A 17,170-nucleotide genomic window follows, 5' to 3' on the forward strand; every position below is an offset into this window, starting at 1 on the left:
ACGTCATTTACTCTGCTCGACTGCTACTCTCCTAGCTCGAGCTCTCAGACCTAGCGCCACCGCTACACTCCATTGTCGCCGGTGAGGAAGAGCTTCACTTCCTCGACCTCATCGCCGTCGTATTCGCGCTGGTCGCGGAAATCTTCACTGCGCCGCCGCCGTAGCTGTCTCCCGCCGCCGAGTTAGGGCGTGGGAGATCTGAACGGACGAACTTCTCCAACTCCACTCCTAGTTCATCGTGTTATTCGTCCAAGGTAATTAAAATCTGATTTTACTGCCCTATTTTGATTCTCATGATTTCCACAAAATCTTCAAAAGGTGTTTATTCTTCAACTTCCCGTTCCTTAAACACCCAGTTGCATTAGTACCTTGATTTATTTCTCTAAGCTGTGTTTTTCTTCAAGATTCCTCAATTGTGTGGATTTTCAAATCTATACAACTCTGGAACCTAAGTCAAGAATGCTTAGTGAAATTCCTCAAGACACCCATGGTCAAATTCCTCAAACTTGATACTTTTGAAAAAATTCTGAGAACACATATGACCTCTCCAAATTCTTTGCACCTATACTCTGTTCACAGGTATAAAATGTCCGCTGCTGAATCACTAGGTTCTCATCAACTTAACTCATTCGCAGCGTTCCTCGAAGATAAGTTGCACACTTCCTCAGAAACATCCATTGTTCAAAATCCTCAAGTGAAGAAAATGGCTGATGGGAAAAGACCTTAGAAGGGAGGAAAGAGACCAGAGTCCAACACTGCTTTCAAGATCTCTGAGGATATATATGCTAGGTACTGTACTCCTGATGAAGCAGCTCATGGCAAAGAAAACAAGAATCAGCGCAAAGTGCGCATACAGAGGATTGAGAGGAGGTGGGCAAAGGAATGGAGGGAATATCGGTATGTCACTCCCAAGTACATGAAAAAATTTGTTGTACACCCTCCATGTCCAAGACCTCTATTGGCTCCTGGCCAAAAGGCTAATCCCTCAAGCATCAGGCGCAGTGAGTAATTTCCCAAAGAATGGGCCAAGCGTCAAGCCAAATTGGCTAAAGTTGCAAAATAAGGAGGGAAGAAATTCAATGAAGATTCTGCTGCTGCTACTGCTGAGGCCTCTGCAAGTAAGCCTAAGAAAGCTATGCCAAAGAAATCAGCTGCGAAGCCGAGTACCTCAACAGCAGTTCCCTCGCGGCGAAGTACTTCAACGTCAAAGCCCTCAAGGAAAATTCCTCAGGCAACTTCTTCAAGGGCAGTGCCAATTCCCTCTGTTGCCACAAATCCTCAACTACTGCTGCAAAGTCCTCAACATGTGTGTTTCTTGCAATGTGTCAACGGACTGAAGGCTTTTCTATTGCTTTAGGAGCATCTGCAAGTTCCTCAGCCCCAGCACTGTCCTCAACTGGTCCAACTCTATTGAAGAAAAAGGTCACTGCTGGACGTGGCTTGAGGCCAAGTCCTCATAAGAAACAAGTCCGCACATCGATCCCCTAATCTGGTGTTGCCACCCGACTAGTGGCTCGGGGGCTACTACATTGCCTATTCAATGCAGAAAATTCAAAATGCTCAGTGTTCGGTTTAACCGAGCTATGGGCAAACACGTCTTTGGACAATAATAGGTACCATCTGGTGTTAGCCCCCCGCAGCCCCCTTGTAACTAGCCTCCCAACTTTAAGCTCCTATGACTAAGTGAAAGTTATAAAGCCCGCATATCTGATTGCCTCGTTTCCGCTAACACAACCGCCTTCGAGCACCGAGACGTCGGCAGGTTGTTTTGTTATTGCAGAAACACCCTGGGTAGCATCTACAAGGGGGTGGAAGCCGACGATGAGCCACTTTCAACTGATAAACGGTCGCAACAGAGTCAAAAAGAACACACATCATCGGCATTTGTATTCAGTATACAAGCGCTTCCTTCCATAATCATCGTTATAAAGCCATAAATATGCATCAATTTGACTTAAGATTTTGGCCAAGCTAGGTTGCCTGGCTCCTGTGCTTACCCCTACATTCCCAATTGTTCGGCTAGGCGGTAAAGGGAGCACCTCCATGATTGTTACTACCGGGTCATCCGAGTTAGTACCTCAGACTGGTTGAAGCCGAAAGCTAGCCATCTTAACGGATATAATTGGTCGGCAACGGCGGAAGTGAAAATTTTGGTTCAGTAGACCATAGAGTTCGGGAACTTTCGCCGAACTAAATCCTCAATATTTTCTCCCACATTAACCGGGGGTGAGGTTTTATGATCATGGTCAAACATGACAACCCAAAGAAAGGAACCGATAGCAAGACTATTTTCTTTGAAAGATGTTTCTTACGTTAAATAGTAATATAACATATCTTTCCATGTACCTTTGTTTATAAAACCATATGGACGGATTGCCTTGTTTGCCGTAAATCTTTGCCCTTATAATAACTTTATAAAGTAGGACAAACACTCACCGGCTACTAGCTGAGGAGGTTAAAGCTGTCGGTCGGTCAACAAAGTTTTGTACAATGCGGATCTGAGCATTAATGATGTAGAGTATTTGGATACATAGAATCATTACACATAACTTGTGATTTTACTCTGGATATCGATCCTTAATTTGGCCACCCGTGCCCACATTAAGGCTTGGGGCTACTGGGCTTTGGGCTTATCATTTACTAATATTAAAGGGGAACATCGATCCCCTAATCTGGTGTTGCCACCCGACTAGTGGCTCGGGGGCTACTGCATTGCCTATTCAATGCAGAAAATTCAAAATGCTCAGTGTTCAGTTTAACCGAGCTATGGGCAAACGCGTCTTTGGACAATAATAGGTACCATCAGGACCTATCCGGCATCAAGATAATATATTACAACAACTTCTCAAGACCCTCTCTCAATGGCCCGTTCATCGATCACTATTTCCTCTAATATATTACACCGCATTTGTATTCCTAAGTATGTTGCCGAGCTGGGAATTGATCCTCAGACCGATTTCACGAATCAACCTGAGTCTCAGGGGCTACTGGGGTCAACCGTTTGATTTTACCCTTCATGTGCATCCTGGATATTAGGCCAACACGCACCTTGAGGGCTACTGGCTATACATCTCGGCAGAAAATACATTGCACAAATCGGAATTAAATTCATAAAAATCAGCCGATGGCCGAGGTGGTGCACCACCTCGGATACACCGGTTGGAGCTCGGATACAGTTCGGCGTTGGTGCTTGGCTGCAAAAGATACCTCAGAAGCAGTCCGGCATAAAGCTCGGTTGCAAGTGGCTGGTTCCATAGAGGGCATATCTGACATTAAGCTTGGTTGAACCCTTTTAACTTTTTCAAGACCGAGGTAATCTATGACACTTCGGATACAGTCCGGCACTGGAACTTGGATATAGTCCGGCGCTGGAACTTGGATGTAGTCCGGCATTAGAGCTTGGATGCGAGAGGACATAGCCGCTCAGGAAACACTTCAAACCCAAGGTGTGGCATAAAATAACAAGGCGTTGATAAAGGGGCCGAAGACTTAAAGGGATCCTCGGATGCCCGACGTGTGCACTCTTCGAATTTAGCTTGGCACCCCTCAAGATTGAAGATGGGAAGATTTGCTGAACCAGTTTTTAAGGCCGACGACCGAAGATAAGGAACAGTCCGGAAGAACCGCGGAGCGTCCCCAACTTGAAGACCGGTTCAGGGGGCTACTGACGGTGTCTTGGACTAGGGGGTACTCATCACGTTGTCTCCCGACCAGGTGGATCGGGCCGAGGACCCCCATGGCGGTTCACTATTGGGCCATTTCAGGTAGCCCATGCCGCATATAAGGGATATTCCACAACACTTGGCGCCCAAGACGAGGACTCTTCTAAACCCTAGGCTTCTGGTATGTTATATAAGCCGAGGCCAGGCTAGTCAATAGACAATCTAATATTCATTAGAAAAATCTCGTGGTAGATACATGTACTCTGTACTACACCCATATGAATACAATCAAAAGCAGGATGTAGGGTATTATCTCTTCGAGAGAGCCCGAACCTGGGTAAAACCTTGTGTCCATGTTACCATCGCTCCAAGATGCCTAGCTTAGGACCCCTACTACGAGATATCTGGGATTTCACACCAACACCAGCCTCCCTACGGATCAAGAAGAGGCGTTGATCAGCTTCTTGCGCACGAACAAGGATGTGTTTGCATGGGAGCCCAAGGACCTGGTCGAAATCCTGAGGGGAATAATCGAGCATCACCTGAGGGTATGCCCTAACACGCGCCTGGTGAAGCAGAAGGTGCGGTGGCAGTCCACAGAGGAGCAGTCGTTCTTTGTCCAAGAGACCCACAAGCTGCAAGAGGCTGGTGTCATTCGGGAGGTGCGGTACCCGGAGTGCCTGTCAAACCCGGTCGTTGTCCCCAAGAAAGGTGGGAAGGAGTGCATGTGTGTCGAATTCACCAACCACAACAAGGCTTTCCCTCAGGACCCCTTCCCGCTCCCGCACATCGATCAGATCGTCGATTCCACCGCCTAATGCGACTTGCTGTGTTTTCTGGACGCGTTCTCGGGCTATCACCAAATCAAGATGGCGGTGCAGGATGTTGAGAAGACAGCCTTCCTGATCCCATGCGGGTGTATTTCTACACCTACATGCCGTTTGGGCTGCGTAATGCTGGGGCAACCTTCCAACAGCTGATGCACATCACTCTGGGCCAGCAGGTCGGGAGGAACACCGAGGCCTACGTCGACGACATAGTGGTGAAGTCTCGGGAGGCAAGGACCCTTATTGAAGACCTGGGAGAAATGTTTGCCAGCTTGCGCAAAGTGAATCTATGATTCAACCTAGAGAAATGTGTGTTTGCAGTCCCCTCCGGCAAGCTACTGGGCTTTCTGGTGTCGCACAGGGGGATCGAGGCCAACCCAGAGAAGGTCAAGGCCATAGAAAGGATGAGCCCACCACAAACCCTCAAGGAGATGCAGAAGCTGGCGGGCTGTGTCACCTTGCTAGGGTGCTTCATCTCCAAGCTGGGAGAGCACACCCTCCTATTCTTCAAGCTGATGAAAAAGAAACAACCATTCGAGTGGACTTCGGAGGCTGACACAGCATTCCAAGACCTCAAGAGGTACCTCACTAGCCCGCCGGTGATGGTAGCATCGCGTCACCGTGAGCCCTTGGTGCTCTACCTGGCTGCCACACCTCACTCTGCCAGCGCAGCACTGGTAGTGGTCCGGGAGGAGCACCTGACCAAGGGCTCACAAAGCAACACTTCGCACCCGATCAAGACGCGTCAGCCTTAGGACGGTGCTCCCGAGGCCCCGGCTGCCCCAACAGACGACCAGGTTCCTCAAGACGGTGCTCTTGAGGCCTTAGCTGCCCCAACGAATGGCCAAGCTCCTAAGGCCCCCGGCCCCAGGAGATACAAGACCCCGCCGACACTTCCACCCTCGTCAGGCACCCGGTGTACTTCATCAGCACGGTGCTACGTGATGCGCGGGCGCGCTATCCCATACAGCAAAAGCTCTAGCTTGCGTTCCTTGTCGCCTTCCGCAAGCTGCGCCACTACTTCCAGGGTCACCCCATCAAGGTTGTCTTAGCTTACCCACTGGAGAGGGTGCTCCGGAGCCCCAATGCCACGGGAAGGGTTGCAGAGTGAAACATCAAGCTGGAAGCGTTCCAACTAGAGTTCAGCACCACCAGAGTCATCAAGGGCACGGATCTCACAGATTTCATGGCAGAATGGACTGACGACCCCAGCCATAAAGTGTGCAAGGACCACTCTCTCCTTCCCAGAGATGAGGCATTAGATGGATGGGTCATGTACTTCGACGGTGCGTTCGCGCGCCAGGGCGCGGGGGCTTGAGCAGTGCTCATTTCGCCCTCCAAGGACAAGCTCTACTACGTCGTGCAACTCTGTTTCCAGCACTGCGAGAAGGTCTCCAACAACATCATGGAATACGAGGGCTTGATCGACGTACTCAAAGCCGCCGCGGCTCTGGGGGTCAAGCGCCTCACGATCAGGGGTGACTCGCATCTCCTCGTCAACTTCTCCAACAAAGAGTACAAGCCGAAGGACGAGCACATGGAAGCATACCTTGAGGAGGTACGCAAAATCGAGAAACAATTCTTGGGCCTGGAATTGCAGTATGTGCCGCCCGATACGAACAAGGAAGCAAATGACATTGCTAAGAGGGTGTCTCGCCGCCTGCCTCGGGAGCCTGGTGTCTTTGAGGAGTGGCTCTTCAAGCCGTTGGCAGCCCCACCCACCGAGGGACCAGCATCGCCTCAGGAGGAGCTACCCCCAGCACCCCTCTCGGGCGCCCCTGCTTGCGGGCCAAGCTCGGGAGCCCGTCTACTCCTCGCACTCGAGCCTCGGGAGGGGTGCTGGACCGAGGAGTTCAAGGCGTACTTGCTTCAGGGGACCTTGCCGAAGAAGGAGGAAGACGCGGAGCGCGTGGCTCGCCAGGCCACCGCGTACTGCATTCAGGACGGTGAGCTTTATCGCAAGTGGCCAAATGACGTCTCTCTGCGGTGCATCTCCAGGGAGCAGGGACACGAGCTGCTTGCTGATATACATGGCGGGGATTGCGGGCATCACTCTTCATCGCGCACCCTCGTGGGCAAGGCGTTCTGCAGTGGGTTCTACTAGCCCACGACGCTCAATGATGCCACCGAGTTGGTGAGATCCTATGAAGCCTGCTAATTCCATGCCAGGCATATCCACCAACCCGCTCAGGGTCTCCAGACCATCTCGCTGTCATGTCCGTTTGTGATCCGGGGGCTGGACATCTTGGGCATGTTCCTTCGAGCGTCCGAGGGATGCCGCTACCTCTACGTCGCCATCGACAAGTTCACCAAGTGGGCGGAGGTGGAGGCCGTCCGCACCATCCCAGCCGGTTCGACAATCAAGTTCATCAAGGGCCTCGTGAGCCGGTTTGGGGTTCTCAATTGCATCATCACCGACAACGGCTCGCAGTTCACTAGCAACCTTTTCAAAACATATTATGCTAATCTTGGAACGCAGATATGCTACGCCTCGGTGGCACACCCCAGGAGCAATGGCTAGGCCGAGCGCGCCAAAGCGGAGGTCCTGAGAGGCCTCAAGGCAAGAACCTTCAAGAAGAAGCTCGAGGCCTGTGGTAGGGGCTGGCTCGACGAGCTCCAGTCCATGTTGTGGTCCATTCGCACCACCGCGACCAAGCCGACCAGTGAAACTCTGTTCTTCCTCGTCTACGGAGCTAAAGCAGTTCTCCCTCACGAGGTTAGGCATCGCTCCGCGCGGGTCTTGGTGTTTGTCGAGGCATGCCAGGACGCATCGTGGGGGATGGACCTCGTGCTGGGGGAGGAACGCTGCCGCCAAGCCTCGCTCCGAGCCGTGAGGTACCAGCAGGCGCTGCGGCGGTACCACTGCCACAGCGTCCGCTCCAGGACGCTCGAGGTGGGTGATCTCGTCCTAAGGCGGGTGCTCTCTAGGGAGGGGTTGCATAAGCTCTCACTCATGTAGGAGGGCCCGTTCAGGATCGCCCGTGTCTCCAGGCCTGGCACCACGCGCCTGGAGACGCAGGACGGGATCCCCATCCAAAACGCCTGGAACATCTAGCACCTCTGGAAGTTCTACCCATGAAGCAAGGCCCCGTGCATGTGAAGGTCTCCGCTCTGACACTCTCACGTAATAATGAGTGGGGATGTACACGCCCTGGAGTCTCCTGAGCGCCACCCCCGGGCCTCACGAGGGCTCCCTCCCACGTCCTAGTGGCATCACTTAACTCTGCGCTGGTGAGAAGAGTAGTCTAGCACGCGGCTGTTCTTTTGCTTGCTTTCTATAGCTTGTTTGCAACTTCTTAATGGAATTTGGAGTTTTCGCTTTTTTTTGTTCGCCAAAGTTGGAATTTTTCTCCTCTTACTTCGCTCGCCTCTCAGTCTTGACCCAGGAAGAGTGGCAGTTGCCCGTCGCTCCTCCTCGCGCGTCCCATGCGTGGGGGCTAGGTAGGTGTGTGCATTTGGGTTTGCGCACACCGCAAACACACCTCGCCGAAGCCTCGGCTTCTTTAATCCTCGTGATACGCTCTCGAATGAGCTCGTGGGCATGCGCACCCTCTCAAGTCCGTGCCTTCGGGCAGTGCGACGCGGTGTACCAGCCCCAACCAACCCATGCATGGGGGCTCACGCAAGGAAGAATAAGATGCCCCGTCAAGCTTTCTAATAACTCTGCAGCTCTACAAATGCCTCCTAAGGCCCTAAGGCTCCTGAGTCGTCAGGAAGGAAGCTTCGCTGAATGCTTCCGGAAAGGTGCTCCCTCACGAGGCAGGAAACTGCCGCAAGCATATCAAGCTAAGTTACCCTAATCGCACCTACTTGGAACATGGGTATCATGGCACAATTTCTGAATAACAAACATAGCATAGTGGCATAAGTGCCATAGTTCATTACACACCCAAGTGGGCCCCCCTACTTTTTTCAAATGCAGCAGAAAGGAAAGGTTAAAAAAAAGCATGCCGCACAGCTGCGACGGCTCCCGAGGTCAGGCTCCAGCAATGCCCGATGCTCAGTCCGAGCCCTCTTCCCACTTCACCGGAGCGCAACAGCGAGATGGCCCGTCGCCTCCCCCGATCCGAGCCCGGCGGATGGGCAGCTGATCATAGCCACCTCTGCTAGTGCTCTCGCCGGAGGAGGAGCCGTCGCCGTTGGGAGAGGTGCGGCCGTTGCCAAGGGCAAGCTCACCCTCGTCGTCGTCACGGCCGTCGTCAAGGCCAAGCTCATCGTCGATGCTTCCATCCTCAGGGTAGAACCCCGCGCGACGACCGTCCTTCCTTAACACCCTCACGTAGAGGGTCGTGAGGCCGTTGTACCTGAAGTGGAGGGTGCACCTTCTACTCAGGCCTCATGCACGGGCGAACGCCTACCAACTGCGGGTCAAGGTCATGTTGCTTGTGGCGGTGACCTTGACCCCGGCCCACGAGGCCCTGTTGCAGCAGTCGTCAGCCTGCAGCTAGAGGCCGTCAAGCCCCATGGCTAGTAGCTCGCTGGCCAAGAAGCGCGGAAGCTGAAACCAGGTGTTGGCGGGCCTCTCCGACCACACAGCAAACTCCGGGAACACGTCTGCGGAATGGAAGCGCGACCATGGGGCGCCTTTCCCCGTCATAGGAGCTGCCTCGCCCTCGGCGTCTCTTGCCGCAAGAAGAAGCACCGCCATGACCGCCGGAGGTAGCACCCGCTCCTGGAGGAGAGCGCTTGCGCCCCTGGGGGCCCACCACCGGGGTTGCACTGTACTTGCGGGGGCATCTGTGGCCCCTCTTGGGCGGCGGCGAACCTGGCCCTTCCTTGGGGGCCTCCCCGTTCTCTATGGCGGAGAACTTCCTCGTTGGTGGCATGGACTCTACAGCAAGATAGCGAGACAAAGAAGAAGAAGGAGCAGGCAGCGAGAAGAGGGAGATGAGTGAGGGGGGCTCCGCCCCTCCCCTCATTTGCCGGAGGGAGGCCAACCGCCAGCCTCCACGATCCCATGAAATGATGGTTTTTGTCTGCATGCAACAGGGACTCATCAAGTCAAACGGTTGCCGAGACAGCATGGAAAAGCGGAGATGCCCACATCCCATCAATCACCATGCGCCGACCAAGGCCGTGGGCAGTTGGGGCCCGCGGCGCTCCACAATTGCCCTTTGGCTTCGCCTCGAAGCCAAGTTCGAGCGCGCCTTGGGCCCGTGGGCTACTGTCGGCGTTCTGGGAACGGGGGTACCTAGACTTACCTGCCTGTAGCCCACGGCGTGGCTCCATCAACAGCCTAGTATGGCCCACCTTTAGCATCAACGACTCAAGACCCTCGCGAGGGGCCAAGCCTCGCGACACGTGCGGCACCAAGACCTCCAGGAGGGGCAGCTTCCTCAGGCTGGCTCCTGAGGAGTGGAGATTTCTATGCATGCCTCACGTCATGAGGCTTCAGATGACGTGAGCCATGACGACCAAGGCCAGGCGGGCGCCAACAGGCGCAAGACATCAGTTTCCTCTCTGGTGCTAAGAAGGCAAGCACAAGCGCGGAGTCCCAAGGAATCAGCCAAAGGTTTCCATTCCCGTGAACAAGACCAAGACCGCCAGGACGGAGGTCATCACCGAGCCCACCATGGCGTCACGACCAGAAGCTTTGCAGGCGAAGACTACTTTTGTCAGGATAAGATGAACTAGTTGTCTCCCTTCAAATTTGGCCGTTGTGGGAACCCTTCCCGCCTTCATTTGGGAAGAGGACCAAGGCCACTATAAATAGGACCTAGCCACCACCATAGAAGGGGATCAGATCCATTCCACCCTCACCGGCTCACAGGCTCACTCGGGCACAAGAATACACCTCCTCCCGAGGTTGTTCTCGCACTATACTAGTTCATCCTCAGCCCCTCAAGGCCAATCCACCACAAAGCAGGAGTAGGGTTTTACACCGCAAGGTGGCCCAAACCTGGGCAAACTATCATGTCCTCTTTCCTTTGAGTTCGTCGAGCTAGGCCGTGAGATTGGAGAGTAGGAAAAATGGGGAGGTTGAGTTCTTCACACGCACCCTAGAGTTCGAACCTCTCAAGGGTCCGCGGAACTCGAAATCCGATAATAGCATCAGTCGTGCGTGAAGAAATTGAACCAACTCCATCTGCCTTTCCTGCAAAGTCTTCAAAGATGAAGAATATCAACCTTCCTTTTGCATCAGAAGTGAAAAAAAACCAAGGCTGCAGAGAAGGCAGCTGTAAAGTGAGGACTTTAACGAGCTCTTTCAACAACCAAATTGATGTTGTTCCAATTTTGATAGTGTTGTCAAAGGAAATTGTCCCATTTGGTGAAGATTATGTCATTCCAGATGACATAGATGAAGAAAATCCTTCTGTTGCTTCTTTAGTGCAGTTGGATGAAGAAACTGAAGTGGAAGATATCCCTTCAACACCACTGGTATCATCGCCCATTCCTTAGTTCACAACTGAAGAGGCAGGCGTTGAGGAAATGGAAGAGGATGTGGACATTGGTTCTACAACACCTGTTCTGAATGATGACTATTCGGAAATACTCCATCCCAATTCACCATTGTCCACCCCTCTACATCAAATTCCTCAATCCCCCATGCTGAAGAAATTCAAACGGGATCTAAAGGACGTTAAACATCTCTCTTGTCCATTCCTGAGGAAATTCCAGCTACTACAGCTAAAGAAATGGAGACATGAACTGCTGCTGAAGAACCTGAACCCTCAATTCCCGAGTCAGCAGATCTAGAGATTCTGAACCAGAGGTTATGCAACCTTCAACTGCTAATCTTCAGCCCAAGCAACAAAATCCTCATGCAAAGAGGCGAAATCCAAGGCTAACAATTTCTTCACTGAGCATCATTTCTTCGCGGATTTCAATCCATATGACCCAGCAAGACTTTGATGCAAGCGATTCTGGACAGCTAGTCAAATGAACTTCTATTCATCACTCCTGTTTGACAAGGATAAGGTATTTGAGCACCGTCAAATTCCTCATGTTGACATGGAGTCCATTCCTTGCTTCCAGCCAGTCTTAAAATGTTCTTCACGAAGCTGGGCTCCTGAATTTCTGCGCTGACATCTGCGATTGGAATGAAGAGCTAATTCTTCAATTCCATGCCACTCTGCACCTCACTGGAAATGTGGCTGATGTGAATTCATGGGTGCTTGACTAGATGACTAAGAACACTCACTACAAAGCGCCGACCTCTGAATTACTTCATGCCGTACTAGTCAGTCCTCCTACTGAAGGCGCAAGGCTCATGTATGAGGAACCTGAGCTTCAAAATCATCTGATGCAAGTACTGATGAAGCCTTTGAAGGCTGGCCAAGCTCCAAGAACCACCTTCCTAGTATAGGATCTGCTTTATGTGCCAAGGGTAATCTATCGCATTCTGACCAAAACCCTCAATCCAATCGAAGGCCACAACTCTGAAGAAGAGGAAGTTGTTGGCATCATGAAGAATCTGCTGTTCAACATCATTCATGGGATTCCCATTAATTATCACGATTTCTTCTTGAGGACTTTGGCGAATGTTGCACTACCACCGTTTGAGTTAAAGCCTTATGCTCCATGGATTATGAAATTCATCAGAACCTGGTCTTCAATTCACTACAAGGCAGATTGTTAGAATCACTTCAGCTATTTGCCTCCTATTGAAGTCCTCAAGTGGATCAGTTCTTCAGTTGATGAAAAAGGCAAAGCTGTTATTATTGATGAAGGCACTCGTCCATTGGATGGTCAATTTCGCAAAGCTGCATCTTAGTCCACCAATGATGACCCTGCAACTCATGACTCTGCTGCAAAAGCTTCAAAGCCAACTCCTCAAGCAACTGCTCCATGAGCGATGACTGATCATGAGATTCTTATAAGTCTTCATCAGAAGGGCGATCCTAATCACAAGTGGGTCAAGCGTCAGTTTGGCTCAATTCTTCAGAACATGATTGTCACACAAAACACTGAAGAAGAATCACTAGTATGCTCATGAAATCTTTGATCACACTCAGGCCATATTGTCTCACCTTTACGGTGATGAAGACCTCAAGAAGATGGGATTTCAACAGGACTTTGACTGGTCTCAGACTCCTTCGAAGAAATTCAAGAAGGTCAAAGTTCCTTGGTTGGTTACAAGTTCATATTCTTCATCGCGTGAGACGGATGAAGCTGAAGACTTGAACGACACTGCCGTAGGCCCTACCTCAACGGACGACACCAACAACACTGGCGCTCCTCCATCGACATCATGATGATATTCTTCAGGGGTGTTAGTCCTCATTTTTCGCCCCTTTTGGTCATTTGATGACAAAGGGGGAGAAATTTGAGTTAGTCTTCAAGCAGGTCTTCTATATGGGTTGTTTTTTGTTAAGTTACAACTCTCGCTCTTCTGAAGTGTTTGTTGACCGAGTTGTAAACTTAAGTCCTATGGTGCTTTGATACTTTTGAACTGCTTTTTGCATGCTTATTTCCTCAAGTACCTTAATGCACACATGCTGAATTTTGTCAGACACCATATTTCATCATGCATTTCAAATTCTTCATATCGTATGTTAAATGTGTGTATGAGTTACAAGATATAGGGGGAGATCTCCATGATATTACTCTACAATGTGCATTTGCAATCCAAAGCAAATTCCTCAAATATGCACATCTTCAGGGGGAGTTTCTTCTGTATCTTGTAATCAAATTCCTCAATTTGAGTATTTACACTTCATATGTTTATCCCCGTTGAAAACTTGACCTATTTGTCATCAATCACCAAAAAGGGGGAGATTGTAAGTGCATCTAGTGCCCCTTAGTGATTTTGGTGTATCGAAGACTTATATGTTAAGGGACTAATGTGTTTGTGAGTGTACACAGGTTCTATAAGTCTATGAGGAGTTTGATATTTACGAAGAAAGTTGACCCCTAAAAATGAATGTCTTCAGTTGAAGACTTTGGTTTTCTTGAAGACTTTGAAAATAAGGAAATTGGTGTGACCTTGAAGACTTTGATATCGATGCGAGGATTATCAAGCGTGAAGACTTTTGTTTTCATAGTTTCATTTTCTCTTTCTTGAGTCATAGGAAACACCGTACTGTTAAAGGGGGTTGAGGTAAAACTAAGGAAACACTTTCCAAGTGATGCTCATCTCAAAGCCTAGACTTACCCAATCCTTTCGAGTGAAGCCATTGGAAATCTCATATAGTTCAGTCAATTTCTTCAGTGATAGAGACGAAGATCTTCTGTTCTCTAAGGAATTTGTTCTGATTGAGAAGTTAGGAATTGAAAGTGTGTTATATCGACTAGAGGGGCGGGGGATGAATAGGCGATTTTTACAAATTTGTCACTAAGGAAATTCAGCTTGAGGAATTTGCTAAGCGGCGAAGTACATGCAGCGGAATAAGTACTAAGGTGCAAGCATAACATGGCAGTAACACAGTCATCATGTTGATATGAAATAAGCACAGAGCATAGGTAGCGTGTAAACAGGATAAGCAGGCTGAAGATAAGACGACTGCAGAATTAGGATTGAGGAAATTGATAAAGTCTTTAGTCAAAGTCTTCAAACAGTAATGATCAAGTTCATCAACACATGAATGAGGAAATGAAGGGTTGAGGAAATAGAACCAGTAGCTTGGTGAAGATGATGATTTGGTAGACCAGTTCCAACTGCTATGACAATTGTACATCTTGTTGGAGCGGCTAGGAATTTAAACCTGAGGACACACAGTCCCGGACATACAGTTCTCACTGTATTCTCCTTGAGCTAAAGTCACACGGACCTCACCCAATCACTCATGGTAGGTATTCAGGTGACTTCCAAACCTTCATAGACTCGGTCACTCGGCGATCCACAATTCCTCTTGGATGCTCTAGACCATGACGCCTAACCGTTTGGAGGATGCACAGTCCTCAAAGGTAACAAGCATCGGTTCCACACAGGAACAATCTCTTCAGTGATGCTCAATCACTTTGGGTTGTAGGTGTTTGGGTTTTTGGGTTTTTCCTCACTCAATGATTTTTGCTCAAACTCCTCGGAGGATGGGATGCTCTCAATGACAAGTGTCAGTTTCTCTCGGAGTAGCCAACCAACTAGTGGTTGTAGGGGGCGGCTATTTATAGCCTAGGAGCATCCCGACATGATAAGACATAAATGCCCTTCAATGGTATGACCGTTAGGTGGATAGGATATTTTGGGACAGCTGGTGCGCAGCACATCAACGGTCGGAAATTTGAGCTCTCAAATTCCTCAGGGCTATTATGTTCCTCACTTGTAGGCAATCTGCACCGGCGAATTCCTAACTCCTCAGTCAGAACAAATTCCCGAGAGACCAGAAGATCTTCGTCTCTGTCAATGAAGAAATTGATTGAACAATATGAGATTTTCATTGGCTTCACTCGAAAGGATTAGGTAGGTGTAGGATTTTGAGATGAGCATCACTTGGAAACTATTCCTTAGTTTAACCTTGACCCCCTTTAACAGTACGATGTTTCCTATGAGTCAAGAAAGAGAAAATGAAACTATGAACATAAGTCTTCACGCTTCATTATCCTCGCATCAACATCGAAGTCTTCAAGGTCACACCAATTTCCTCATTTTCATAGTCTTCAAGAAAACCAAAGTCTTCAACTGAAGACATTCATTTTTAGGGGTAGACTTTCATCGTAAATATCAAACTCCTCATAGACTTGTAGAACCTATGTACACTCACAAACACATTAGTCTCTTAACCTATAAGTCTTCAATACACCAAAATTACTAAGGGGCACTAGATGCACTAAGAATCTCCCCCTTTTTGGTGATTGATGACAAATAGGTTAAGTTTTCAACGGGGATAAACATATAAAGTGTAAATACTGAGATTGAGGAATTTTATTACAAGATATAGAAGAACTCCCCGTGAAGATGTGCCTATTTGAGGAATTTGCTTAGGTTTGCAAATGCACATTGTAGAGTAATAGCCTGGAGATCTCCCCATATATCTAGTAATTCATACACGCATTTGACATATTATATGAGGAATTTGAAATGCATGATGAAATATGGTGTCTGACGAAATTCAGCATGCGTGCATTAAGGTACTTGAGGAAATAAGCATGCAGAAAGCAGTTCAAAAAGTATCAGAGCACCATAGGACTTAAGTTTACAACCCATTAGAGGAAACACCTCAGAAGAGCAAGAGTTGTAACTTAACAAAAACGCCCATATATAAGACCCGCTTGAAGACTAACTCAATTCTCCCCCTTTGTCATCGAATGACCAAAAGGGGCGAAAAATGAGGACTAACGCCCCTGAAGAATATTGTCATGATGTCGATGGAGGAGTGCCAGCGTTGTTGGGGTCGTCCATTGAGGTAGGGCCTGTTGCAGTGTCGTTCACATCTTCAGCTTCATCTGTCTCTCGTGATGAAGAATATGAACTAGTAACTAGCCGAGGGACGTTGTCCTTCTTGAATTTCTTTAAAGGTGGCCGAGACTAGTCAAAGTCTTGTTGAAATTCCATCTTCTTCAGATCTTCAGCACTATAAAGATGAGACAGAATAGCCCAAGTGCGATCGAAGATTTAATGTGCATAGTAGTGATTCTTCTTCACACTGTTTTGCGTGACTATCATGTTCTGAAGAATTGAGCCAAATTGACGCTTGACCCACTTGTGATTGCGATCGACCTTCTGATGAAGACTTGGAAGAAGCTCATGATCAATCATCACTCATGGAGCAGTGGCTTGAGGAATAGGCTTTGAAGCTTTTTCGGCAGAGTCTTGGGTTGTAGAGTCATCATTGGTGGAGTAAGATGCAGGTTTGCAAAACTGACCATCCAAAGGACGAGTGCCTTCATCAATAACAACAGCTTTGGCTTTCTCATCAGCCGAGGAAATAGTCCTTTTGAGGACTTCAATAGGAGGCAAATAGCTGAGATGATTCTGAGAATCTGCCTTGTAATGAATTGAAGACCTTGATCTGACAATGTTCATGATCCAGGGAGCATAAGGCTTCAACTCGAAAGGTGACAGAGCAGCATTAGCCAAATTCCTCATGAAGAAATCATGGTAGTTAATGGGAATGCCATGTATGATGTTAAACATCAGATTCTTCATGATTCCAACAACGTCTTCTTCTTCAGACTTGTGGCCTTTGATTGGACTGAGGGTTTTGGTTAGAATGCGCTAGATTGTCCTTGGCACATATAGCAATTCCTTCACAAGGAATGTTGTTCTTGGAGCTTGGCCTTGCTTCAAAGGCTTCATGAGCACTTGCATCATATGATTTGGAAGCTCAGGTTGTTCACAGATGAGCCTTGCGCCTTCAGGGGGAGGACTGACTGGAATGACATGAAGCAATTCAGAGGCTGGGGCTTTATAGTGCGTGTCCTCAGTCATCCAATCAAGCACCCATGAATTCACATCTGCCACATTTCCAGTGAGGTGCAGTGTAGCATAGAATTGAAGAATTAGCTCTTCCTTTTAGTCGCAGATGTCAGCATAGAAGTTCAAGAGCCCAGCGTCATGAAGAACATTCAGGATAGGTTGGAAGCACGGGAGAGACTCCATATCCACATGAGGAATTTTAAGGTGCTCAAATACCTTGTCCTTATCAAATAAGAGTGATGAATAGAAGTTAATTTGGCTGGTAGTCCAGAACTGCTTGCGTCGAAGCCTTGCTGAGTCATAAGTATTGAAATCCATGGAGAAATGGTGCTCAACAAAGAAATCGTCAGCCTTGAATTTCGGCCTTTTAGCATGAGGATTTTGTT

Source organism: Triticum aestivum, chromosome 1B (genome assembly GCF_018294505.1).
Source record: "Triticum aestivum cultivar Chinese Spring chromosome 1B, IWGSC CS RefSeq v2.1, whole genome shotgun sequence".
NCBI lineage: Eukaryota > Viridiplantae > Streptophyta > Magnoliopsida > Poales > Poaceae > Triticum > Triticum aestivum.